The following is a 26,909-nucleotide window of genomic DNA, read 5'->3' as shown; positions in this document are numbered from 1 at the left end:
CCAGAAACGAAGACAGACAGCCCTAAAACGACGATAAATTATTTCGACGAGTGTAATCCGCTGGTTGATTCAGATTTATGCCACCCTTTAACCAAATCGCGCGTACACGCACCCACGTACATGCCAACATCGATGTAACAAGCAATTTTCATACCAATTGATGCGATTTTCTATGTCTCTCTGATTACTCGAATTCGTTGAAAGGAATTTTAACATCAGTCGAGTACTTATAAACGAGAAATACTGGTTCCATAACTAAATTTCCTCGACTTAACACATAAAATTTGAACTTTGAACTTTTAAACAGGCTGTGAAAATAACTTTTCAGAAAGTAGGCTAATCAACTTCACTTTCTGTCAATCTAAAATTAATAACTTCTTTGATATTTTCATTGACATAAATTTCAACTTTTATTTTATGAATTAACATATTGACTCGTATGCGATAGAGGTCAATCATGTATATTATAAAGAATTTTGTTAATTACCTAATTAGAAATTAGGTAAATTAGCAATATTAAAATTATCACCTGCTAGAAAATCACAAATAAATATTGAAAAGATAATAAATACAATTTTGTGAATAAAACTTTTCATTATTTTGTTCAAAATGTATTGGCAATTAATAGATTATCCGTATTCCTTTCATCATTTGGCCTTTTTGTCGGTTCTTGAACCCCGTCGAAAATTAAAGGAGAAATGGAACTGAATGGGACCATGATGAGGCATCATTATCGAGATTCATGCTGTTGCGGATCATGAAGGGTTGACACGAAATTACGTGTCGACACTTCGTTTATCGTAATGCTGATTCCACATTAAATACGATACTACGGATACTTGCAATATTCGAAAAACAATTTATAAGATCATTGATTTTCAATAGAACACGTTGCATATTGTACAATGATTTTAATTCGAAGAGACTTATTCTTTATTCCTTACTTTCAGACTAATATGTATCTGGTTAAAAGCCTTAATTTTGTTATCATATTCTTACAGTTGGTATAATAGTAATGCTATTCAAATTCCTCTTTCTCTCCTCTCTAATAATTATTAGATTATACATAGTAGCTATATTTGGGACATCGCTTGTTGGTGACCTCAATAGTAGCCAACGTGTTAATATTACATAAAACAATGAAAATTTAATCTACAAGCACGACTGAAACTCTGTGAGAGCAAATGAAAGAAGTCGTCGATATAACCTTCCACTTTTCCATTTTTCCATTTTTATTTCATATCTGTGAAGATAAAAATATCAGAATGCACCAGTCATTTATTTTCATTCCAAATGCATACTTCATTCGAAGTAAAAAATAACCTGCTAAAGAAAATCTACGACTTTTTTATTTCATTGTGAATGAAAAATTTGATGTGTATATGTATATTTAAGGTAGAAATATTTTCAGAAAACTGTATATACTACCGTTTAAAAGGCTTAGGTCATTTGCTACATTTAACGAAGCACTGTAACATTACTGTTTATTCTATAATAACTTTGTAATAAATAATACAGCACTCTACAATATTTTAGAGTATAATAAATAGTAATGGTGATCTATACCAGCGGTTCTCAACTAGTGGTAGAAATATTAATGGGACGCGAGAGGCAGCTGAATGGCACGCAGATAATTTGTGCAATATACAGTATAAAAATTGCAATATTGTTTGGTAATCGTACAGTATGGAGGATGGTAGATTTCCGCAGGGTAAATAGCGATACCCCCAACTCACTCTGTAACCACCCCTTTCCGAGACTCGTACCTCGCGCCTTAGGCGTTCCACAGAAGAATGATGATATAGAGGATACCTAGGTATTTAGATCTGTGGTTCCCCACCATCTGCATATAAACGCTTACGCGGAAAAAATTGAATTAATATTTACTTCGATATTCGCACTTTTCGGCTATACAGGGTGTTAAAAAATACCCTGAAGACCTCTACACCGCTGGATAGATCACGGAAAATCGAAGTGAAAAGTTCTGTAGTATTTTTCGATGGGATCAGTAGTTCAGCCACATTTCGTTGTTGAAATTTGAAAAATTGCCCAATCAACGCGCGGCTTGAGTGGCAAGACCCGCGGAGTAGGAGACTAGCCTCCTTTGCCGCCGTCGAGCCGGGCCGCTGAGCGTCGCGCTTACGCATGCGCCGAGAGTCTAGTAGAGACGAAATTAATTAATTATTTAAATAATTCAAACGTTGTTTGCTATTGTAAAAATAGCAATTTTATGCTTTTTTGGATATGTTCGATATCAATCTTTACTACAGGATACAGACGAAAATTGTACGTGTACAATTTATCAAACCGTTTAATAAATTGAAACGACTGGGTATGACCCACTAATAGATTAAACAAACAAACAAACAAATAATTTGTCTGTCTCCACTAGACTCTCGGCACATGCGTAAGCGTGACGCTCAGCGGCGCGGCTCTTCGGCGGCAGAGGAGGCTTGTCTCCTACTCCGCGGATCTTGCCACTCAAGCTGCGCGCTGATTGGTCAATTTTTCAATTTTCAACAACGAAATGTGGCTAAACTACTGATCCCATCGAAAAATGCTACAGAACTTTTCACTTTGATTTTTTTCGTGATCTATCTAGCGGCGTAGAGGTCTTCAGGGTATTTTTTAACATCCTGTTTACTAATTGTAAGTTATATAATATTCAATAATTACAAATCAAATAATATGATTTCTAAATCATTTTTAATATTAATATCGCCAAAATCAGAATTTTATGAATTCTTGCTTCCCCTATATCGCCATTGTTTCTAGGAAAACCTACTTTGCTCCAATTCCTTTTTTTTAAATACAATTATTCTATCAGAAACAAAAAAGGAAATATGTATATGACAGTAATGTAATTAAATGTAAAATCTCTTAAATTTTTATGTACAGGACATACTTTTCTTGATGGTACTGAAATTCTTGAATTTTGATTTCGGTGGCACCATTCATACAAAGATTAAGAACCGTTGATCTATACTAAATAGCATAATTCTGTAATAAATAATTTACCATTAGAAATTGAAATTGAAATTCTATTATTGTAATATACCAAATATTTATTGATAGATTGATGCATTAGTTATTTGACCCAGAAGAATGTTGCATCGCGATCGAGTGATATAGAAATTGAAACGGGCAAATTTAAATGAAGCTGAATGAGAGGCGTCGTTGAGACCCGTCACGAAAATGTTTCTCCCTTTGTGGGTCTTTTTTCGCCGGAGTAGTTTCGAACTTAAACGAGCCGCGGCTGACCTCACGTCCGGTCCTCTTGGGGCGTGAATAGAATCAAATGGAACAGAGGGGGTTACTAAATGACAATGGTCAACTCGTACGCGCCGGTTCTTATTTCCGGTGCAACGTTGCGGACATTGTTCATTCCGTTGGTGTCTCTCGGACGCCAGAGGCGACGCTGATATATCGAGCGACAAAAGGAGACAATCATTGAATGATTGTCGTTTCTTCGTTATTCACTCCGCGTTCTAGATGAAACCCTATTTTGGATACCTTTCTCTTCAATTTTTTTAAAGGGATCTTCGAACGATCAATATTTATTATCAATACTGAAAAGACTTTGGTTTTCATCGAATCATCTCGTCAATATTTTAAATATTGGGAATACGTCAATTTCTTCCTCACGCGTTCAATAATATCGACGATATTGAAATATTGTCAAAATATAAAAATTTTTATTGTGATACGAAGTTTAACCTTTCAACTGTGATGGCCTCTGTCGAGACCTGTTCCTGAATGTTTGTATATTAAATAACTTTGTTTATAAAATGTTCTTTGCAATAAGAAACTTTTTACCTTAGACATTCTTATTGCTATACGAAAAATTGCTATATGAAAATTTACATTTTATGTTTTCTATTTTTTAAATATAAATATTCTGTGTTAATATAATTTATGGAGAAATTTGACGCTTTTTATGAACTTCAATATTTGCATTTTTCTTTCGCTGGCTACGCTTTTTTGCATGGAAGAATGGCGCTCGTAATTTATTTTGTCAGTGGAAAATTTAATACTGGAGGAAATGAGAAAACTGAAACTGATATTCTGTTTTTATTAACAGGTGGTGTTAAATTTAGTGTATGATGTAATTAAAAATAAGACTGAATTTTAAAATTTTTTCTTTTTATGTCTGCTTATCATATTACAGTTTCATTTAGAGTAATATTTCAATATTTCTGCGTATCAAATTTAATTGAAATAGAACTTTTATCAATTTGAATCTCAACGCTTACTGGGAATGAATACATTTTTCATTAACATTTGTCGTACAGAATCTCTGCTTGCCAATTACAGTCAACAATAAAACAGAGTGAAATTCGGGTATTGTTTGTGATTTCAATCCCAACATTATATAACCGAAACCATTGGTAATGTGTCGCCCCATTTACAAAAATATGAAGCTGATGGACATACAATACAGCTTTAAACAAATTTCAATGAAAAAATATGAATCTCAAAAATGAACCCTATGGACGACCCAAATGTGCAGCCACAATCAAGAGAAATGTATAACTCTGAACCATTCATGGCTTTAGAAAAAAAAACCTTTTGGAACGCGTTTTGATAAAGGACTAATCATTCTCAGAAAAGTTATTGCTGTTGACATTTTTATGATTATGTCGACTATTTCACCTATTATATTATATGTATTTAAGGTATTTACATATTCAACATAAAATTAACGCTCTCAACATATTCTAGCTATCTGTTTACCCAAGGTATTCTATTCATCATACTACTCCAACAATTCTTAAATTGTTTAAAAAAACAAACTATTTCAATTTTCCTCATGGGGCAGGAATATTGCAAATTATCCTATACAAATAATTTAGGACTTCCTTCTTTGAAATATCTCAAATTTTTTAAATTTGTGTTAGTTCTTTCATAGAATAAACAATTATTTACTGCTAAATAAAATATTATTTGAAATATTATTGATGGATGTTGCGCTTCAGCCATCTTCACATTCTCTAGTGATGTCTGAATCTGGCGGGGCGCCGAACGGTGCTGCCGTTGGCGGTCTCTGTTGGGGCCGGGTGTGGGCCTAGTTACTTTTGCTCCTGTTAGTAGTGGTCTGCCATGTTGCAAAAAGGCATCATGATAGAAGCGCCAGAAAAGCAAAGTTATTTTTTATTTCATTATCCTATTATAAGTTAGTTATGTACTATTTTCGACTTTTTATTCCTTGTATTCATTTGTGTTTATTTTAAATGTATTAAGATTTTATCAGGGTTATGGGCCCAGGGTGTTTTCTGCTGTGCTACGTTTTAGCACGCTAACTGCGTAGAAAGTGGTATTCTCTAGAAAAAGCAGCGTTACAATGGCCAGTGCAAATGTGATAGATAGAATAGACAGGCTGAATGGCGAGAATTACAGAATCTGGAAGTTTTCTATAAAAATGCTGTTAATACAAAGAGAATTGTGACAATACATTGATGGAACGGCGAAGTTGCCGGAAGATGCCGCAGACGCAGAAAGGCAAGTTTTTCTCACAAATAGCGCAAATGCCTTATCCACAATAGCTCTATCAATTGAGTCAGATCAACAGGTGCATATTGTGGATTGTGAAACAGCCATGGATGCTTGGAAAGTGCTTGAACAGGTATATGAGCCAAAATCAAGACAAAGAATCATGCAACTGAGGAGACAATTCGTCAGGCTACGGCTTAAAGAAAATGAAACTATGGCATTGTACCTCTCTAGAATGAAAGTGACTTGTGACTTCTTGAACGCAGCAGGTTCAGAGGTCAAGGATGAAGACCTAGCTTATGCAATGCTCAGTGGGCTTCCAGATTCATATGATGCATTAACAATGTCATTAACCAATTTAGATGATACAAAGTTTACTTCAGCAGAAATAAAGAAGGCATTGCTGATGAAGTACGAACGACGCTTGGATAAAAATGAGAATCAAGAACAATCACAGGAGGTGGTTGCGTACCAAGTAAAGAAGGGCAACAAACAAGTACCAGACAAGCAGAAAATTTGTTTTAAGTGTGGCAAGGCAAGACACTTGTTTTAAGTGTGGCAAGTATTTTGCAAGATACTGTCGCAGTAAAGACAAGACACAGAAAAAGGAGTTCAGGAGCAATAAGAAGAACTCATATGCATGTTTGATGTCCCTACAACATGTGACTGTAAATGATGCCTGGCTTGCAGATAGTACTGCGATGCACCACGTGTGCAGACATAAGAGCTGGTTCAGGGATTTTAGAACCTCCTCAGAGCCGATTGGCACAGCGGAGTCAAACACAGATAATAACGAGAATACGCTGATGACTGAGGGAATCGGCGACGTGGTCTTGAAATCTTGCGTGAGTAACTACACTTGTGAAATAGTTTTAAAAGACGTATATAATATTCCTAGGTGTAGAAGAAACTTAATATCAATTGCCCAAGTGGAAAAGAAGGCCAAATGTATTGTTTTCGATAATGGCAAAGTAAGAATAAAAGACAAGGAATCTGGAAACGTGATTATCGAAGCGCATAGGGAAGAAAATCTTTACGTCGTACGAGCTGATGTGGTAAATCCAGAGAACAACAGAGTAATCAAGTTGCACTCTACGGTTGTGCAAAATCTAGATATTTGGCATAAAAGATTTGGCCATGTGAGTAGCCAAAGTATCCAAGCACTTGCTAAAAAGGACTTCGTTCGAGGCCTTGAAGACGCCAAATTGGAGTCTGGAACGTGTTCAGGTTGTTACGCAGGAAAATCCAGTAAAGCACCGTGCAAAAGGCTGCAAGGTAAACAGTCAACTAAACTCCTAGAGTTAATCCACTCAGATGTGTGCGGGCCATTACCGGTGAAGTCTATAGGCGGTTCTGTATATTTTATGACGCTAATAGATGATTATTCGCGGAAAATAGAGGTGTGTTTCCTGAAGTCAAAGAGTGAAGTCGTCGACTATATCAAACGATTTATCAGAAGGGTCGAACGCGAAAAGGATGTTAAAGTTAAGCGTTTCCGTACGGACAAAGAATTAAGAGATTTCTTTGAAGAGCTCGGAATTAAGCACGAAAGAAGCTGCGTCGAGACTCCACAGATGAATGGCGTAGCTGAGCGGGCCAATCGCACGTTGATGGATCTGGCTAGATCGATGATGATGTCCGCGAAGTTCCTCCGAAATTCTGAGGAGAAGCTGTAAACACTGCCGCGTACGTTAGAAATAGAGTAATGCATGCAAGTGTGAAAGATGGAGTCCCCGAAGGAATTTGGATAGGGCGTGCACCGAGCGTGAAACATTTGAAGGTTTTCGGTTGCCTAGCATACGCTCATCTAGCTACTCAAGGAAGAAAGAAGCTGGATGCGAAAGCCCAAGAATGCATATTTGTCGGATACGCAAGTCAAACTAGGGGTTACAGGTTGTGGAACCCAAAGAAACAAGATATCATTCTTACAAAACACGTGCGATTTGACGAGAATAAAATCGGGTATGACTGTATCTACGGAAATCAAGAGGTGTGGACAGAAATACCAAGTTTGAAATTTAGTACAAGCACTGAAAGCTGTAAGTCTGAAGTTAGAGAAGAAGAGTCAAGTGAAGGGCAACCATCCCAGATGGATGCAGACGAAATAGAAGAAGATGAGTTTCCACATATAGACCCGGCAAACACGGAAAATACAGAAGAGGAAGATAAGAAGATAGTGGGAGAGCCTCACCAAAGTGTAGGAGGAAAAAGAGGTGTCAAGTTTGGACGGCCAAGAAAGAGACCTCCACCGAATCCTTATAGACGCAAAGGCAAACCGAAGGAAAATGTAGAAATTAATTTTACAGAAATAATTGAACCTAAGAATCTCGATGAAGCACTCGCCTCGCCGCACTCCAGCGAATGGAGAAAAGCTATACAAGAAGAAATAGATAATTTGGTCAAGCATAAAACGTGGACAGAAATTGAACTACCACCGGGTAAGAATTGCATTGGATGCAAATGGGTTTTTAAAATAAAAACTGACGCCGATGGTAGAATTTCTCGCTACCGAGCAAGATTGGTTGCACAGGGCTTCACTCAAAGGAAAGGTGATGATTATGAAGAGACATATGCTCCTGTGGCCAAGTTCGCTATTGTTAGAATATTGTTAGCAATGGCAAGCATTTTTGGCTGGGTGACCCGGCACATCGATGTAAAGTGTGCTTACTTGAATGGGGAACTAGATGAGGATCTGTACATGAAATTACCGCCATTGTATGAAAACAAAGATGGAAAAGTAGCGAAGCTATTACGCCCACTATATGGACTAAAGCAGGGTGGTCGGAATTGGAATGATGAATTTAATGACTATTTAGTAAGAATGGGATTCAAACAGTTGGCGTCGTCAAATTGCGTATATCGATTAGATTTTTACACTTTTTTGGTGGTGTATGTAGACGACGTGGTCATGTTCTCCAGAAGCCAAGAAACTTTAGACAAAATAACAGAAATGTTACGGAGCCAGTACGAAATCAGAGATCTTGGAGAGGTCTCACACTTTCTGGGAGTGAAAATTCAACGTAATGCCCAAGGTGAAATATCATTAAATCAACAGGCTTATATCTTACATATGCTACGGCGTTTTGAAATGGAAAAATGTCGACCCGTAGCAACACCGATGGATCCCAGTGTTGTACATATTATCCAGGAGTGATTCGCCGGATAATGAAGAAGAGAAACATGCAATGAAGCAAATCCCATACAGGGAGTTAATCGGATCGCTAATTTACCTCGCACAGTGTACTAGACCCGATATAGCTTACACGGTTGCTAAGCTGTCGCAATTCTGTGAAAATCCGGGACGCATTCATTGAACGGCCGCAAAACGGGTCCTAAGATATTTGAATTGTACCAAAGACTATGGCTTAGATTATAGAAAGGGGGAGCCTTTTATTTTGTTTCAGACAGACGCGGATTGGGTTGGTGATGTAGACGATAGGCGTTCTTATAGCGGGATGTTGACAATTATTGGAGAAAATATTGTGGATTGGAGATTTACAAAGCAAAAGTCCACATCCGCATCTACTATGGAGGCGGAGTACATCGCCATGTCACAAGCTGCAAGAGAGGCTAAATGGATGAAAATGTTCATTACAGAAATGCAGCTGGAAATGTTCAAGACGCCATATATTGTGCTGTGCGATAATCGAGCGATAGACTTCTCTAAAAACCGTATAGAGCGCTCGAGAACAAAACATATAGACATTTGTTATCATATAGTGCGAGACGCGATAAACGAAAATATTATTATTCCAAAATATGTAACTACTGAAAATAATCTCGCGGATATATTTACTAAGGCATTATGTAGAGTTAAGCATGATAATTGCGTGAATGAGTTGAAGTTGAGTTCAGAGAGTCTGAAGCGCAAAGTGGGAGATTGATGGATGTTGCGCTTCAGCCATCTTCACATTCTCTAGTGATGTCTTTGAATCTGGCGGGGCGCCGAACCGTGCTGCCGTTGGCTGTTTCTGTTGGGGCCGGCTGTGGGCCTAGTTACTTTTGCTCCTGTTAGTAGAGTGGTCTGCCATGTTGCAAAAAGGCATCATGATAGAAGCGCCAGAAAAGCGAAGTTATTTTTTATTTCATTATCCTATTATAAGTTAGTTATGTACTATTTTCGACTTTTCATTCCTTGTATTCATTTGTGTTTATTTTAAATATATTAAGATTTTATCAATTATTGAATTGACAATATTATTTGTAAATAGCAAATAGTTTGTTTTATTTCAAATCATGAAAAAAAAATACATCTTATTTACAGAAATAAGTTTCTCAAATACTAATTTTAATACTTATACTGAATTATAATCAAAAATAAATTTAGTTTGGTACATATTATAGTTTCTTTTTTTTAAATTTATTTATTTATAATTTGTTATAATATTATTTCGTTTTTCAGTTTACTTTCAAAGAGATTACTTAAAGATATTTACTTAAAGATTCAGTTCACTTAAAATATTACTGTCACAAAATATTTAAAACACTAATAATGTTACAAAATTTAAGTAAAATAATATTTTAAACACTAATAATGTTACAAAATTTAAGTAAAATAATATTTTAAACATCAAGCGAAATATCAGTAAGAAAAGCAAATTTTATTAATATAATTTGAAGTATAAAATAAAATTTATTTATTTGCCAAAATTTTGCTTCCTATTTAAATAAATATTATTTTATTTGAAACTTTCTAACATCTAATATTGAAGCAGAATTTGAAATATTTATTTTTAAATTGTACCCAACTCTGCAATTATTCATTAGCAAATATTCAATTTTCGATTGCTTATATGACAAAATGACAAAGGAATTTTTTGTTTATTTTGCCATAAAGAATTTATAGCTTCTGAAAATGGGAATTTGTTATAAAATTATATTGAAACTCTGAATGTTAAGCATAAGAACAGTTAACCACCAAATTTCAAATTTCAAGCTCCTAATTAATTACCTTACATTATTAAAGTAATAATACATTTTCTTTTAATTATTCTAATATATCTATTTTATGACGCTGGTCGTCAATGACCCTCGCATTATTGAGTATTGCAGTTAACATTTGAACGAATAACGATTAGGAGTCGGGTCATCTGCCACTGCGAATTGTCGAGAGCAACATTTGCAATGGCAGCAGATGCCACGGGTCGAGCAAGCATTATATGGTTAAGTCCGGAGAAACACGATACCTAATCCCTTCTTGAAACGTATTAAATGACTACCTTCAGCTGGGACCAGCAGGACTCGAGCATGGAAAACGATACATCAAGCTATGGCGCCCTTTTAAAGGGAAAAAACAATTCCACTCATTCCATGGACTTCCCGGTCGAGCTGCACTTGTACGTGACATCAGACTTCCTTCTTAGAAAGTGGAATCCCGTTTCGGAATTCGGTAAAATGGCCCTTTGTAAACTGATCATCTGACACGGGTAAAATAAAAGGGTAAATTAAAGGCAGCTCTGAACGTGTTTAATCCTTCTGTCAACACCCTCAATTATTCATGACGTTCAATACTTTAGTATACTAAAGGTATTTTAATGTTTTAGGTAAACTTAAGTATTTTCTGTATATTCAAATAGAATTGCAATATTTAGTTGCATTTGAATATTTGATGCCTAATATTTTAATTCTGAACTTTAATATTTCAATTTAATAATATAGTTATTAATATTTGATATTTTAACTTTGGTATAACTAGGTAGGTGCAAGGGCCTGCCCCTTCCCCCTAAAAAATCTGGATTGGCCCATCCCCAAAAACCTGGATCTTCACCATTCTAAAATTTCAGAATTTCAAAATTCCCAAATTCTGAGATTCACCAAATTCAGAACACCAAAATTCAAAATTTGAAACTTTCAGATGTTTTAAATTCCAGAATTCTAGATGCTAATTTCAAAATTTTTAAGGGACCTGACCCACTCCAAAAGAAGCTCCAATTTATGCCAATGTATTTTAATATACGTGTAATTATTTAAACACCTAAAATAAAACTACACAATGCATTAACTATATGAAATACAACTATTACTATTTGAACAAATAAAATAATATAAAATACAATACGTGATAAAATATAATCCCTTGCTACACTTCAATATTTCAAATACAATTATACTGATCATTTTGCCATACTTATTGTTAGATCTTTTATATATTGTTTCTATCTGTCTAGTAATTAAGTGATCCCCAGAAGAAAATGAAAAAGAAGAAGAAGCCTATAGCCATTCTATTGATCTCAACTGATTATTTTGAACCGCAGGAACTTTTATCTCTGATCTATTGTTTGGATCTATTTGGAAAAGACTAATTTGAGCCTTCTAAAAATTAATAACTTAGTAGAGAGGATAAATTATCGGTGTTTTTGCAAAACTTTTTACACAAACATGTTATCCTCAGGCCAGAAATGGTAAGTACGTAGTTAAGGCTTGATTCATAGCACGCGTCCATTTGCCGCCAGACAACCAACATAGAACCGATAATACATTAGCTGTGTGGGATTAATGCGATCGAACGTGTGTCTAACTGATTAGAAAGACAATTCAATGGGCACATTGATTATTGGTATTGCGATTGTGGTTATCGCCCTTTGAAGCTACTGTAAAATAACATGTTAATTGATTACCATTTATTTAACAAGTCTACAGTGTAAGCTTTCTCTATCTTTTTTGATATTATTTATTACAAACACGTCTTTTCGTTTTCATGTTCAATCAGACTGATTCCTCGTTTACTTCTTTATTACCGTGCAACCCCATTCAATCAATTCAATCAATTTTTTTGTAGATTCATTTAATAGATTCATACAGATTCATACTTCGTCGGATTCATTCATCTAATCATTTACCTATGTTCATTGTTTCTTTCATTCGTGTCATCATTCGTCTATATTCATTCTTACAGAAGCTCAGGTGTTAATTAAATACAAAAAAGAAAATTTGTGAATAGTATTACTATTAATAGATATAATAGTAATAGAAGAATAATTTTCTATAGTAAAATAAAGTAATAAAATAGAAATAGAAATTTTTAAATTATCTGTTCATATTTTAAATAATAAGAACTTCGACAATGGTTATATTATGCTGACAATTTAATTTCTGAAACTTGCATATATTTCTTTAAAATTATTTAGTAAGATTTTACAAATAGCAATTTTTAATTAAAGTAAGCAGCTTTAGAGTCAACATTTGTGTTTCGTAGTTCCTAGTTTCCTTTGAAATCGAACAGTTTTGAAACGGAAATTTGATAAATTTAGTTGCTGACCTAACATTTAATAATTATAAAATATGCCTGAAATTTTAGCCCCAATTATTAATATCGCTCGTTGATTTTGATTGTATCGACATGTTTTGAATCTATTCTTTCGATAAATAGGCAATAAAATGTAATAATTATATGCTCGTTTCTGGGAATTGCAGACTGCATTAGCATGAATATTGATTAAATATTGTTATAGCTTCAGTTAATTTCACAGTAAATTATATGTACTGAAGCGTAATTAACGAAATTTCATAACAAAATTGACCATTATTATTGGCAAGGTTGAAATTTTAGTTTAAACATTTGTATGAATTTACTATCGTTAATCTGTAATTATAGTTCAATTGTAAAATTTAATTAAAATGATAGCTTCAATGAAATATTATTAGAATGATTTTTCCATGAGCCAAACGTTTGATTATTTGACATGTATTAATATATTGACTGCTACAAAAATCCTCCGAAGATAACCTGGGTCGTTTATGTCCACGATTAACTTTTTTACTATTTTTGACACTGAAAAAATCTAGCAAAATTCTGGAATATTTATGGAGGGCTCAAATTTGAGCGATTAATTAGGAACAATAAATATTTGAGAGAAAGTTTGGAGAAAATTGGAATTCGGTTGGGACATAAATGAACCATAATGCTCACGAATGGTTAATATACCTATCAAAATAATTTAAAAAAAAAATAGTTTTGAATAGCATTAATATTAATTTAGAACTTAAAAAAATCATATCTTTAAGCAGATTGATAAATCTTTTTTTTCCTTTTCCGGTTCATGGAATCACAGAACATACATATGTAGATTAAAAATTGCTAAGGAAATAACTGAGATGTGTTTCTTTATTATTACTAACAATAATGACTAATAAGATAGTTTTGTAATAAGATAAAAGCTGCTGTTACGTTTAAATTACTTTTCTAACAAAAGTGATATGCATATTATAATAAGATTAACGTCTACAGTAAATAAGAAAAATATTTCTACTTTGTGCATTTCTGTAATTATTTTATTTGAAAGAATAGGTATGGTATCATATTACATTTCATTTGTTACTGTCAAAATATTAGATGATGCATAAACTTGGTTTATCAATAAATTTTGGTGTACTGCGTATGAAGGATATAATTAAGGCAGACTTTAGCATGTCTGTCACCCTGGGCGAGACCCTCCTCCCCAAATTGCTCAATGATAGATAAGATACATGTGTACCTTGTATATAAGAATGGTGTAATTTTTACTACGCGTTTTCAAAAATTAGATTACAGAAGTCTTTGGATCTGCACCACTCTGGGTGGCAGCTCCCTGCCCCACATGTCGGTAGCAGACACGATAATCTGATTCTATGTCTAACAATCATGATAATTAAATAGTGAGGTAACTACGAATCGTTAACATAAGTTAAGACTATTAATACTAATTTAATAATTTTATAATATTTTGCATTTTATTATTTTGCAAAAAATTATTCAGAGTCCAATCTCTTTTCCCTTATTAAATTTCAGCTTTTATAACAGAATAATCTTTTCTATGTATTCTATTTCAGTGTTCTACATGAAATATCGGATGCGTTTACAAATGAGCGTAATATATTTCATCTAGCATATAACGAACACAGGAAACGAGCTTACTGAAAATGAACGAGCAGGCTTGGAATTACTCAATTATATGATCGATCAAAGAGACCCGTGTATAATATGAACGTATGCAAACAGCAAACAGTGAATAAAATATAGCCACCGTGAGCAATTAAAACGAAGCATTGCTGATGACGCGATATGGTATGCGTTTCGAACAAACGTAACTTTCAAAACGGAGGGAAGCAAACCGTAAACGTATGCAAATTATCGACTCGATACGAATAATTATTGCCGCACATTAATATTATCATGCGCATGTTAAAGTCATCAAATGTTACCAAACTGAATTTACGTCAAATTTGAAATACAATGGCGAAGGTTACACATACGATACAAAATAATTTGAGATTGGAGACATTGGTATTGAATTTCAAAATTTATCGAAATTGTAAAAACTTCAAATTCCAGCTTCTAAGTTTTGAAATTTATTAAAATTGCAAAAGTAAAAATTGCACAAATTCTTAAATTTTAGCTTTCGAGTTTTGAATTCTACCAAAACTATAGAAATAGAAATGTTTCACTTCAGCTTTTAAGTTTTCAGTTAAAATGTGTCGCAACGAAAGGATTTAAATAATTGTTAAAAACGGTTTTTCCAGTACCATTTCTCGTTTTCGAACTTCGACTTTTATCGTTATGACCTTAACGCAGGAACAAAAGGAACAGGAACTTTCCACCTTTCATTAAATCCACAAAAGGCTTTTAGCTTCGCCAAAGACGTTCGCGAGTATTGCAAACAGGCCACCGGTGCCTTTATGCATGTCGGAACTTTCGTTACTGTTATGGTTTTCACGTGGAAAGAATAAAGCAACCGGCAACTCGAAATCGCTGATGCGATTTCCCTGAAAGGGAATACGTTCCTGCGTTTGGACAGGAAACAATTGTTTCCAGTTTCGTGTTGCTCGGGAATCTGCCGCAAAGAGCTTTCCTTGAAACAGCGTTTGATTGTCTATTCAACGTACATCCTGGATCTGTGTGAGTTTCAAAAGAAATGAAACTTATTCGATTTCAGGTTTCCCTTCGGGGTAAGAAGAAATTGTGGCTGATTATAAAGCCCTGCCGAAGAAACTACCATTTTATGACATTTTTATATTCATGTCAGATATTTATCATTCATGTTTGGAGTTGAAATAAAATAACAGAAAAAAGAACAAAAATAAATAATTGAAATTTCTGAATTGAAATTGTCTGTTGAATAAGTGCAATATTAGTTTTGAGGTGCTAATTAAAAACGACTGAATTTTACTTTGGGGCGCACAAAATTGTTCATAATTTTTTATATATTTTAATAGTATGCGAAGAAAGAAATTTTCAAATATAAGTATTAATATTAGAAATCAATCCGATCAAAGATTATATGTAAAGCTGATCGTTTTTAGTGCATTTTGAGGTTAGGAAGTTTATTGACGCCATGTTGGCTTCTACTTATAATTCGTCCAATGAGCGAAGTCGATGCCTTTAAATAGATATATTTGGCGAAATAACTTATTATTAGATTTCTTTATCTAGATGTGCATCGCACATGTTGGATTAGTTAGCTTAGTTTTTTGCACAGCATTTTTACGCTCTTCTTCGTGAACCAATCAGATTATAAGCAAAAGTTAATATGGTGTCAAACTAACTTCGAAAGTACACTAAAAACATTTAATTTTACATATACATAACTTTTGACGGATGGATTCCTAAAGTTGAAACTAGAATCTTTTAATTTTCTTTTTGAATACTATTCAGAATACATAAAACAACGTTAATATTTTTGTATGCTCCAAAGGAAAGTTCAGCTAGTATAACTGTAAAACATAAAAATGAATAACTCCGACACCTTAATTGTAATATGATTACTATTTTAGAAGACAAATTGAGTTGCACTTGCAAAACTAAACTAAATTAAATTACTTGTTAATATTTTCACATGGCTGTATATGAAGCAATTCAAAAATAAAAAGAGACAATCCAAATATCCTTTGGAAATAATTAAAAACTCATTCATCTCCAAAGTGGCATCATACTTTTATGTTGCACAAAACATAAGTTTCAGTAAAAATTTTTAATCCACTAGGTTGAATTAAAGTTCGTCCCAGGTTCAAAGGTTGAGTGGCACTCCTTCGTCTGTAAATTGCATATTAATTATCTTCGTGCAGTCGTAAAATGAAAAAGTTTCCTACCATGCTAAATTCTATTTTCATCTACTTCAAAACTTCTTGAAAGTTCGGAGTACTATAAATTATCTAACGAGTTATAGCTTTGTCACTTTAATGTTCTCTTCCCTCCCTGTAGTTATTCAATTAGAATAATATCGTACATTTAATACATGTTACCTAATAACTAATCAACTAATAAGTTTTTAATTTCCTTGTTTCTATCTAATACTGTATTTTGTAGTTGAATGTCATAATGTTTTCGTACTTATACTAATTGTGGCAGTGAAAAGTAGCTTTATTCAGTTAGGCATATTATCATATCGTTTACTGCAGATATCATTATTTCTCAATTCAACACTTTATATATTTTTCATATACTCATAACTTCAGTTCGTGAATTTTTATATTTATTCTTTACTAATCATAATTTAGAAAATTATCGTATGTAAAATACATACAATAGATTAATAAAACATTGGCGAATTCATTGACGTAACTAAGTGGGAGCCAGGGTGTATCTGGTCTCATTTTCCCTTACAAATGAAATCTAAATTAAAATTCTGGACAGGCTTAGAATTTTAAAACTTCAAAGTTCCAAAATTCCAAAATTTTGAAATCCTAAAATATCAGAATTTCAGATTACCAAAATTCTAGAATTCCAAAATTCCAAAATGACTTTCTAAATTTTAAATCCTGAAAACTTCAAGTTCCGAAATTCCAGAACTCGTTTCAAAATTTCCGAAGTTCCAAAATTTTGAAATTTTGAAATATCTAAAAGATCTGATCCACCCCAGAAGGAGGTCGAAATTACGCTAATGGGTAAATCTTGATTTCTATTAATTATTTTATAGAAATGAAGCAAATATTATATCGCATTATCGGTTATTTAGTATACAATAACCTAATAATAAGTCAATGCATCCCTTTAAAGACTAAAAACAGCAACATAGATTATTTTATAACCATTCTATCAACATATCTCCTTCCATAATCAAGCAAAATATTTTTCAATACAAAAATCAATTTACATCGACCTTTAGTAAAAGTCCTTTATTTTCGCACCCGTACAAGTGCTTTCGAATCTCGTACTTGAACAGATATTATCACCTCGTTGAATATAGCATTAAATTAATTCAAGCTTGTCGCAACGTTCGAAAGGAATGCCAGTTATGATGCCAATTAAATCGTCGGAAATCAACAACAACGATATCGAAAAAGGATCATCAGTGAATTCGAAGGATACAGGGAATGAGTTGTCGGCAAATTGCGGCGAGACAGGGGGTGAAAAAGGGGGTGGTTATGCAGCAGGAATCGACAGGTCGTTCGTTAGCGTCGGTATCAATTTTCGGATTAAATGCCAGTTATACAACAATAACAAAGCTGCAAAAATTATTGCAACTGACGCGTATACTGCTCCTGGCTCGATCGTATTTAAACGTGCAGAAATTCACGAGACAGTCGGTCGGAAACCTGATTATTCCGTTCTTAAACGTTTCACCCTAGGAGCTTGAAATCCTGCTAAAATTTCCGCCCGGACCGCGAAACGTTTCCATTCGTTCCATGGTAATTTTGAAAATTAAAAAAATTAAACTTCACTTAAACTCAAGATAAATTATAGAAAGAAATATAAATATGCAGCAAATATTTTGTTATTTGACATTTTTTATATGATAGTGGATATGTGAAGCATATAAAACGTTCGATTTATTTTCTTAATGATATGTGACTAGCAAAGTGTTAATATGTTATTAAAATTAACCGAGAAATTTGTGAAAGTTAATTATCCCAAACAATTACCCTAAAGCTATACTAATTAACGCTCACTTAAAACTTTAAAAAGGGTCCATAGAAGTTCAAGTTAAGTATCTATTTATTATTTTTTCAAAAATGTATTTATTTCTTAACATGATATGCTTGTAAGTTCACATGTGATTGACAACGTTTGATAAAACACAAATTAATCCTAAAAAGATGCACTGCAATATTTCTGGATATAGGTATGTATGATAAGCTTTTAGCGATAGTGTAAGTTTCACCTTCCTTTATTGGAAATGAATAATGTGCGCTGCTCGCTTAGCGGTCTAAAAGATTACAGGGTGCGCATATAGGAATAATTGAAGAGCGTGGATGAAGACCAGTTGGAAGAGCAAGCTTTATTAAAAAGAACGTCGGAACTTCTCATTTTTTATCAGGATGTATAGCACTGTAAAACGGCTTAAGCTTTTAAACACGTCAGCTAAGCGTGGGCGTACCCCTATGATTTTCCTGAAGAATTAGACTGACGTTTCAATTTATTAATCTTGTATCCATTTCTTGATAACATGCATTCAACTTCTTAACAACAAAATTTTAATAAAATGATCCCATATATTATTTATCATTCATTTTTATAAAGAAAATAAACAAAGTAGATAATTGATGTGAATATGATACGTTAACTAATGTATTTATTATAGGAATTTCATAACTGATTATTACAGTGTAATTAAAATTTGCAATAAATGAAGGATTATTGAAAGCTGTGGATCCTCGTGATTAAGGGATATTACGCGAATCTTTTAAGCTTAAAGTTTAATAAAAATGATTAAATAAATGCTTCATTAATATTCATAATAAAAAGTGACTAGTTTTTCTTTGGAACATTAAATTGAATATTTGCTAATAGACAATGGCTAAATTATAAATTGGTTGATTAGGAATATTGATGAAGCATTTACGTAGTCATTTTCATCTTCAAATTTAAGCTTCAAATTAATATACCATTAGTGTTAGTCTCTACATTCTCCAAAATCAGTTGCTACTTTCTGGAACTATCAACTAGTCATTTCATACAAAAAATATTAATGAAGAATCTGCATAGTAATTTCTTTCCAACTTTCAGTTTAAATTACGTCAGACTTTTCAGATTATGAAATCCATTATTTATAATGCAACAGACTGACATATCTACCACAATGAAACTGAATGTATAAATTCATAATTCCCTATGAATAAAATTCATTATATCTTCAAAGAATTTATAGATCATCATCTTAAAAAAACCTATACATCTCTAATGGGAGAGCAACAGAGTACAAGTTAAATTTTGCTCAAAGCTTTTTTTTATTAAAAAGTTTTTTGATTTAAAAACAAAAATATTTCTAAATCAAGTGTGAGGTATTTTCTTAAATCTCACGCTGAAAACTAACACTTTCTTCCAAAAAGAATTCTTCCAATGTATGGGGAATTCTCTTTCGTTTGAAAATTAATACATACGGTTAAATATGTATTATAAGTGCTTCTCTACAAAACTAATAATTTTTACTTATACTGTTTTTCCCGCCCACCAAAGATACGACAAATGAAAACTAGAGAGACTTTTCCATTAATCAAAAATTCTCGTATACATACATAATTTTCCACCATAAATTCTGATTTGCAGACGTCTGACTGGCCCGTCATGGTGCCTGTCACAGCCTCGATAGGATAGAGAGAAAAGAGTACTATTCGGTGACGGTAAGTTGCCGAGGGTGAAAGGGTACTGGCGGCCCACACAGGGGAGAGGTTTTAGTGGGCAGGGTACCACCCCGAGTTTTTTGGCGTGGGTGGTACGAGTCCCACACTGCCCGGGCCCTCTTAGCCGAATTTTATGTATTTCCTCTCCTGTAAAATCAAAAAAAAAATGTTGCCAAGCACCTATAAACTGAACGACAGAGGGCAAGAGGACTGTGTCGTTGGCTCCACCTAATCCCCTCCAAGAACCCGTAACTTGAAAAGTCAGCGGTCACATTGCATAGGCGTAAAACTTTTATATTCGCGAGGGGTACATTTAACTGTATAAACCTGCGATTTTTTCTGGATATTAATGGATTTTTTATAATACTTGTTCTTGGCAACAGTTGTTATTATATAAAATTTATGCAAAATTACATTATGGAAAGTGTAAAAACTATGAATCTATGTCTACGTCTACGTCGATGCGTCCGAATCGTTGCTCGCTATCGCTTCATGTCATTTTGTTTCAATGTCTGCCCTTAGCGACGTTCGTCATGAGATAGATTTGTGGATGTACGGGCCTCTGCCAATAACCAACTGATTGGACTGGAGGCAGGTCAACGAATTTGATTGGACGGCAGCTTACCGTTACCGTATAGTACTTGAATTCGAGGGACGTTGAATGACCGCGTGTCGGGTGATTAGCAACAAACGTGGAGAGTTCAATTAAGCCAATTAAGAGGACGAAGAGTCGCATACTAACGAGGCAGGCAATGTTTTCTAAGAAAGTGACGTGGTTCAGTCTGAACGTTTAACGGACAACGAGGGGAAGCGAAGGACCGGTAATAACGGGGGTTATTATCGCGGATACACGAATCGTTGAAAGGGGTTAATGAGGGGTTACGAATAGCGGCGCAACTTCGACCACGACCATCATCGATTTCTTTCCTAGTGAAATAACAACAAGCCTCCCCATCAGCAATATTGACGTTTCGAGTTCGTTGGCCCGGCAAATATTGTATTTCTACGTTGGCTGTTGTCCCAGGTTATTAGTCAAACTTTGCAACAACACAAACACGCTCATGTAATGCAAATTCAATCCTGAACCGCGACTGCAAACGTCAAACTGTTACCAAGGTGTAAAACATGTTACCTCTTTACGATTGCGTTAACCGATATCATGGACCGATTGAAATTACGATGGTATTGGTTTACACGAAGGTTTCCAGGGGGAAACTAATGAATATCGAAATTGATCGAGGATAAATAACTAGAGGGTTTACTATTGTTGATATTGTTAACGATATACCTTCACTGATGTAGTTAATTGTTTTCAATTATGATGAAATACATTTCAGTAAAAATTTTTGTTTTATCACAGATTCAAGTATTAGGTGAAGTAAAGTAAAATAGGATTTCCAAAAGAAATTAAATAGAAAAATTAATTTTGTTAATGACAGGTCTTAACTGTTTCAGTTTAATTTCACAATGAAGCAATACCTTTTAGCAACAGTTTTTCATTTTATTAAAACTAATCGTAAGGATTAGGTAAAATAACGTTTCCAGGGAGAATTAATGAATGTTATGACTGACTGAAGATAAATAAATGAAGAATTTACTATACTTTGGTATTGTTAATGATAAGTCCTTATTCACATAGCTAACACTTGTTCTCTGTACTTAAATCGATGTAGTAAGTTAAATAAAATAACAACCATTTTTTCTTTATGTCAGAGAGCAAAGTATATGTTAAATTAATATTTAAAATATGACAGCATAAACTAATCTTTGAAATATTTAGTTTTCTATCTTATGACAGAATAAAATTGCAAGTTCTATTAAAGCATTATAAATGGATACTTATATTTATCTTTAACACAATCAAACAGTTATTACTTCATGGTTTGCCAGGTTACATAATGTTGAATTGATATAACTGTAACCTTAAAAGGAATTCATACAATAAAAATGATCAGATACTATTTGATATAGAAAAATTTGTATGAAACAGTATGAAAAAAATAAAAAATAAAAATAACAATAGAAATATGACGTAAAGGATTGATTTCAAAAATGTATGCTCCTAATCAATAGCATTTTCTAGCTTTATAATAAAACAGTAATATTTTCTGCCTTAACCCTTTAAAGACGTATGATTGGTACCTATTCGTGTTATTCACAACTTTTCTAAACTATCACAATCTATATAAGTCTGACTAGGTTTTCCTAAAATTTCCTTAATAATATAAAAATAAGTCGAGGATAAAGAGAGGTTTGTGGTACGCATTTGTACCAGGAGGTTTCAAAGGATTAAATCCTTCTTTTATAATACTTCTGCCATGATCATAATAAATAACACTGTCCAACAGTGAATTTGTGTTTCGATTCCCACTAGGTGATTCTTATAGTGTTTTGTACGCTGATTACGAATCTGGAAACCGTTTTGTTCCTATACGTACAGTTTTTGAGAAATTTGATTTTGAAAAAAAAACATATTTTTCAGATTTAAACTTTTCTGACATAATTATAAAAAATATTAAAATTCTTGCCGCTAGCAACTGTATTAGGCGGGACGCCGAGGAACCGTCCTGGCGCGGAGCGCCACTGTCGTATGTCGGTACTTCGTCTCCCGCGAAGCTATTTCGCTTTCTGGCTTGATAAAAAAATCGATGTTGCAACTTTCTCTGGGTGGCTTTTCAAGATAAAAATCTGCTCTATCGCGTGGTATAATTCGATTTTACACTGGACCTCTACTTTTTCAGATAAATTGAAAAATATCCTAAAAAATTGGTGCCAATTCGGGGTCCCTCCGCGTTCAATGATCATTTAAATATACTTAAACATTTATAATGTATTAAAGATAGGTATCGTTGTATTCAGGAAAGTCTACAGAATTTTTCAGTGTAAATAGAATTTCAATATCTTTTATAATTACGTCTGAAAATTTGTTTAAATCTGAAAAATATGTTTATTTTTCAAAATCAAATTTCTCAAAAACTGTACGTATAGGAGCAAAACGGCTTGCAGATTTGTAATCAGCGTGCAAAGCACTGTAAGAATCACCTAGTGGAGATCGGAACACCAAAAAAAAGTTAAAATTTGTTGGACAGTGTAATTAGGCATTTTATAATTTCTCAAGGCACATCAAATTATTTGTTAAAATTTTATTCTTCGAATAAACCCTGAAGTTCTCTATAGGTTTGAAAGCTCGATATCAAACTGTAAAAAAATAATTGCATAAAATTCATTATACTTATTTTTTGTTCCTTTTCCTTTTCCTTTCGCACTAGAAAGAAAGCACAGTAAATTAATGATGCTTTAAAAAAAAAATGAACACTTAAGAAAAGTTCAACTATTCAATATTGTATCGAAGTCGAAAATTCATTAATTCTGAATAATAATTAGAAATCCGAGGCACGAACATTTTAAGAACCATAATAATCGTCAATCTTGTTTTCTGTTAATCGATCTAACTAAACGTTAGGTTTCATTAAAATAAAATAAAAATAAGGGCGTCCCATCTGGTTCAACTTATAAAGACCACAGGAACTTTCTGGCTTGTAATAACGAAGAAACAAGGGAACTTGTTCACGAAACTCGTAAGTTAAACGAGAAACTCCGCAGAGAATCGTTTGAAAGATCGTAACTGTAGTCGTCGTTCCATAGACGTCGGTCCTCCATGTTGGCAGGAGGATTCTGATACGACACGTTCAAAGAACACTTTAGAGTTTCCCAGTACCCCTAATGAACTTCCACGGTGAAGTCACCATGACGACCTGCGACAACAGCCATAAAGAATCTAACGACGATGCGGCTGCTAGCTACATCGCTTCCTCCGTATCGAGTATCGATACCTACCTGTCGAGTACACTCGAGAAAACTCATGTCGTAAGTACTACCCATGTCGCATACGATAGTACGCATGCACTCGATTCCTGTGACGTAAAACGATTGTAGGTCGTTGTACTCTTTCACCAAGCCCAATTCTCAGGATCTATCAATACACCAGCTTCGATGGAACTATTTTCAGGAACGTTCAAATGTTTCTTCGGGGAATCGCGTTCTATTATTGACGCTACTTGAGGATTTTGCACAGTGAATGTAGTCATTGGGTCATTCTAATAATAGACATCATACTTTTATGTAAATGCATACCTTGGATAGAAATTTGTTTTGTTGTTTAGAAAATTCTGAAAAAAATGTAGCTTTTATTTTGCATGTTTTATATATTGCATATGAACTACTTAGAATTAAAGAAACAACAACAGAAATGGTAAATTAAATCTTGAAATGCAATATTGCAAATACAAAAAGAATATCTTTTTGATTCTCAGTGCCTCATATTTATTGCAATGCATTTCAACAAAATCGAAGATATTCTTTGATATTGAGCTTTTCAATGAAGAAGAGGCATTATTAATTCAAGCAATCAAAGTAGCATTATGATTTGAACATTTCCAGGGAAATTTTATATTCATACAAACTCATTTTCATGTTACTAGAAAGGTAATGAAAAAAAAGAATAATAGAAATATTAAATTTATGAACTCAAATTCATACAATGGATTTAACGAATGCTGTTATTAGAAACATAGAAGATGAATCCGGTGATTGTAAATAAAAGGTTACCTGAGTTTATATAATGGTAGAGAAAAATTTATATTTCTGCCAATTTTCATGTAATTCTTTATGAAATTTTTATGTGATGCTAACAACACCTTGAATTTCAAGTATTGGTAATTTACTATTAGTAAAATCATATCAATTGTTTCACAGAACTCAAAAAGCAAGATAACAGTTACAGAAGAAAATGTATATTTAAATAAATTTTCATGTAACCTTAATAAAATAATTATATAATAATAATAATAGCTTGGATTGCATTTATATTGTAAAACAAAATAATACACTGTTTCTGGAAACAAGAAAATTCTTTCAAATTTCAAACTTCGACATCATTGACTGTCACATGCATTTCCGTAAACCAGAAATAATCCATCGATAGTTGCACGATGCTACGCGGCACGTTAAAAGCCCCACGAATTTTCTAAAGGATTCACGTGAAAAATGAGTCTCCTGACAAATTCGACACGCGAGAATGTTGAACGTGACACGAACGCGAATGCATCTAAAAGAAAATCGCAAGATTTCTGCTGGCAACGCGTTCAGGGCTCGGGAGGGAAGAAGGTAAACACAAAGACGCTTTCGAATAAAAATGCAGCCGAAATCCTTGTAAATTCCTTTCCTCCTCTGGCCCGTTACGCTGTACTGAAAAAAGAAAAGAGACAAAAGACGCAAACAGAGATTTCTGGCAACAAGGAACACTCCGTGCCTTCCAGACATTTTACTTTGCTACCATATATCTCGGTTAGAGCTGGTACGTTCGCTCTATTTTAGACACATAACATGTTTCTCTGTCCGCGATTCAGACTTTACTCTGATTTACGAGCGCCCAGCGATAGTTACCAAGAGAATCGTATTTTGCTCATACTCCGGAAGAACGTTATTCCATGAACGTCAATGTTCGTGAAATACAGAGGATATACAAAATAATGGAAACACTAGACAATTTTTACACTCTATTCTTTTTTAATACCTTTGTTCTAATTTTGATGATAGCGATGAAAGCCGAGACAGGAATTATCTAAAGTAACTTGAAAATGTTCGTCAATAAAATATATTCAGTTTTTTATGTAAAGTCCCTAACTGATTTAGTGATTTAACATCCAGCCCAAATCGTTGAACCTAAGTTAAAATTTTGAGACTGACTTTTCATTAAAACGTAAACATTCAATAAGACAGAATTTTTCAATACTCAACCCTCAAAGGGGTGAAAATGAGAGGGATTGAAATTTTAGTCTTTTTCAGAAACGATTAGTACTAAAAACATGAAAGATGGAAATACTTTTTGTTAAAATTCATTAGATACATGTAGGATGAAATTTAGATTTTCACTTTTTAAAGGGATGAAAATGGGGATGGTAGATGGTCGAAAGGTACATGGTATTCATATATCAGAAATTCAATGAATCAGGAACATAACACGCGGGCAATGGTCCTTTTTGAAAAAATAAAGATTCTTTAAAGAAAAGGAAAAATGAATAAAAATAAATAAATTAAAAAGATCTCTATAAAGGTCGTGCAAAGCACTGATAAACGGCTAGTATTAAATAAATTTATGAGTATTATTTAGATCGAGAAACTGAATTAAAAATATCAAAATCGTGAATACCTGACGCTCATCATCAAAATCTTAAAATTGATATCATCCAAAAATAAACGTGAATGTCATAAATAACGTCTTATTCAATGCAATATCCCGCAAGAAGTAAACAATAATATATATTTTCCGCAGGAACTTTGAAAATCCAATAATACTTTTATTCTACTTTGCAGCAGCGGCGTTGCAAACTTTTCACCGATATTCAGAAAAGTTCAACAGTGGCGGTGTCTAAAGAGTAACAAGAAAGGATGCTTCGACATTCTGAAATATTGGCTCAGTGTGAATGTAATTTCTTCCTTTCTTTCTTCCTAGGCGTCGTCGCTAGGAAAAGTGCTGTTACAGGGGAAATAGAAATTCTCTAAATCTTATTAGTTTTAACCATATTAACATGAAAAGTGATTTGGAAACAAAATAATATAATTTTCAATTATTAAATATTATAAAATTTAATATGTAATTAACAAGGAAAGGCCGCGAAGTGTCCCCCTCCGATTTTGATGAAACTTCGTACATTTGTTAAGCAGGTAAAAATAAGGGACACGTATTTTTTTATATCGGCTGAGACGCGACTTTAAGGGGTGAAACCACCCCTCAAAGTTTCGACCTGAAACTGCTATCTCGAAAACTAAAGAAGATACGTGAAAACTTCTAATGGGCGGATTTAATGGTTTTTTATATACAA

General features: G+C 33.6%; 1 protein-coding gene across 1 annotated transcript in view; it reads right to left on the bottom strand.

The window, feature by feature from the left end:
• The window catches only part of LOC114876213 (neural-cadherin), a 371,715-nt gene that overhangs the window by 300,368 nt on the left and 44,438 nt on the right, over positions 1-26,909 (bottom strand). The gene's annotated exons all lie outside the window — the stretch shown is intronic.

The sequence above is a fragment of the Osmia bicornis genome, chromosome 2, assembly GCF_907164935.1.
Source record: "Osmia bicornis bicornis chromosome 2, iOsmBic2.1, whole genome shotgun sequence".
Classification (NCBI taxonomy): domain Eukaryota; kingdom Metazoa; phylum Arthropoda; class Insecta; order Hymenoptera; family Megachilidae; genus Osmia; species Osmia bicornis.
Note: the sequence above shows the minus strand (reverse complement) of the source record. Positions and strands in the feature narration are given on the sequence as shown.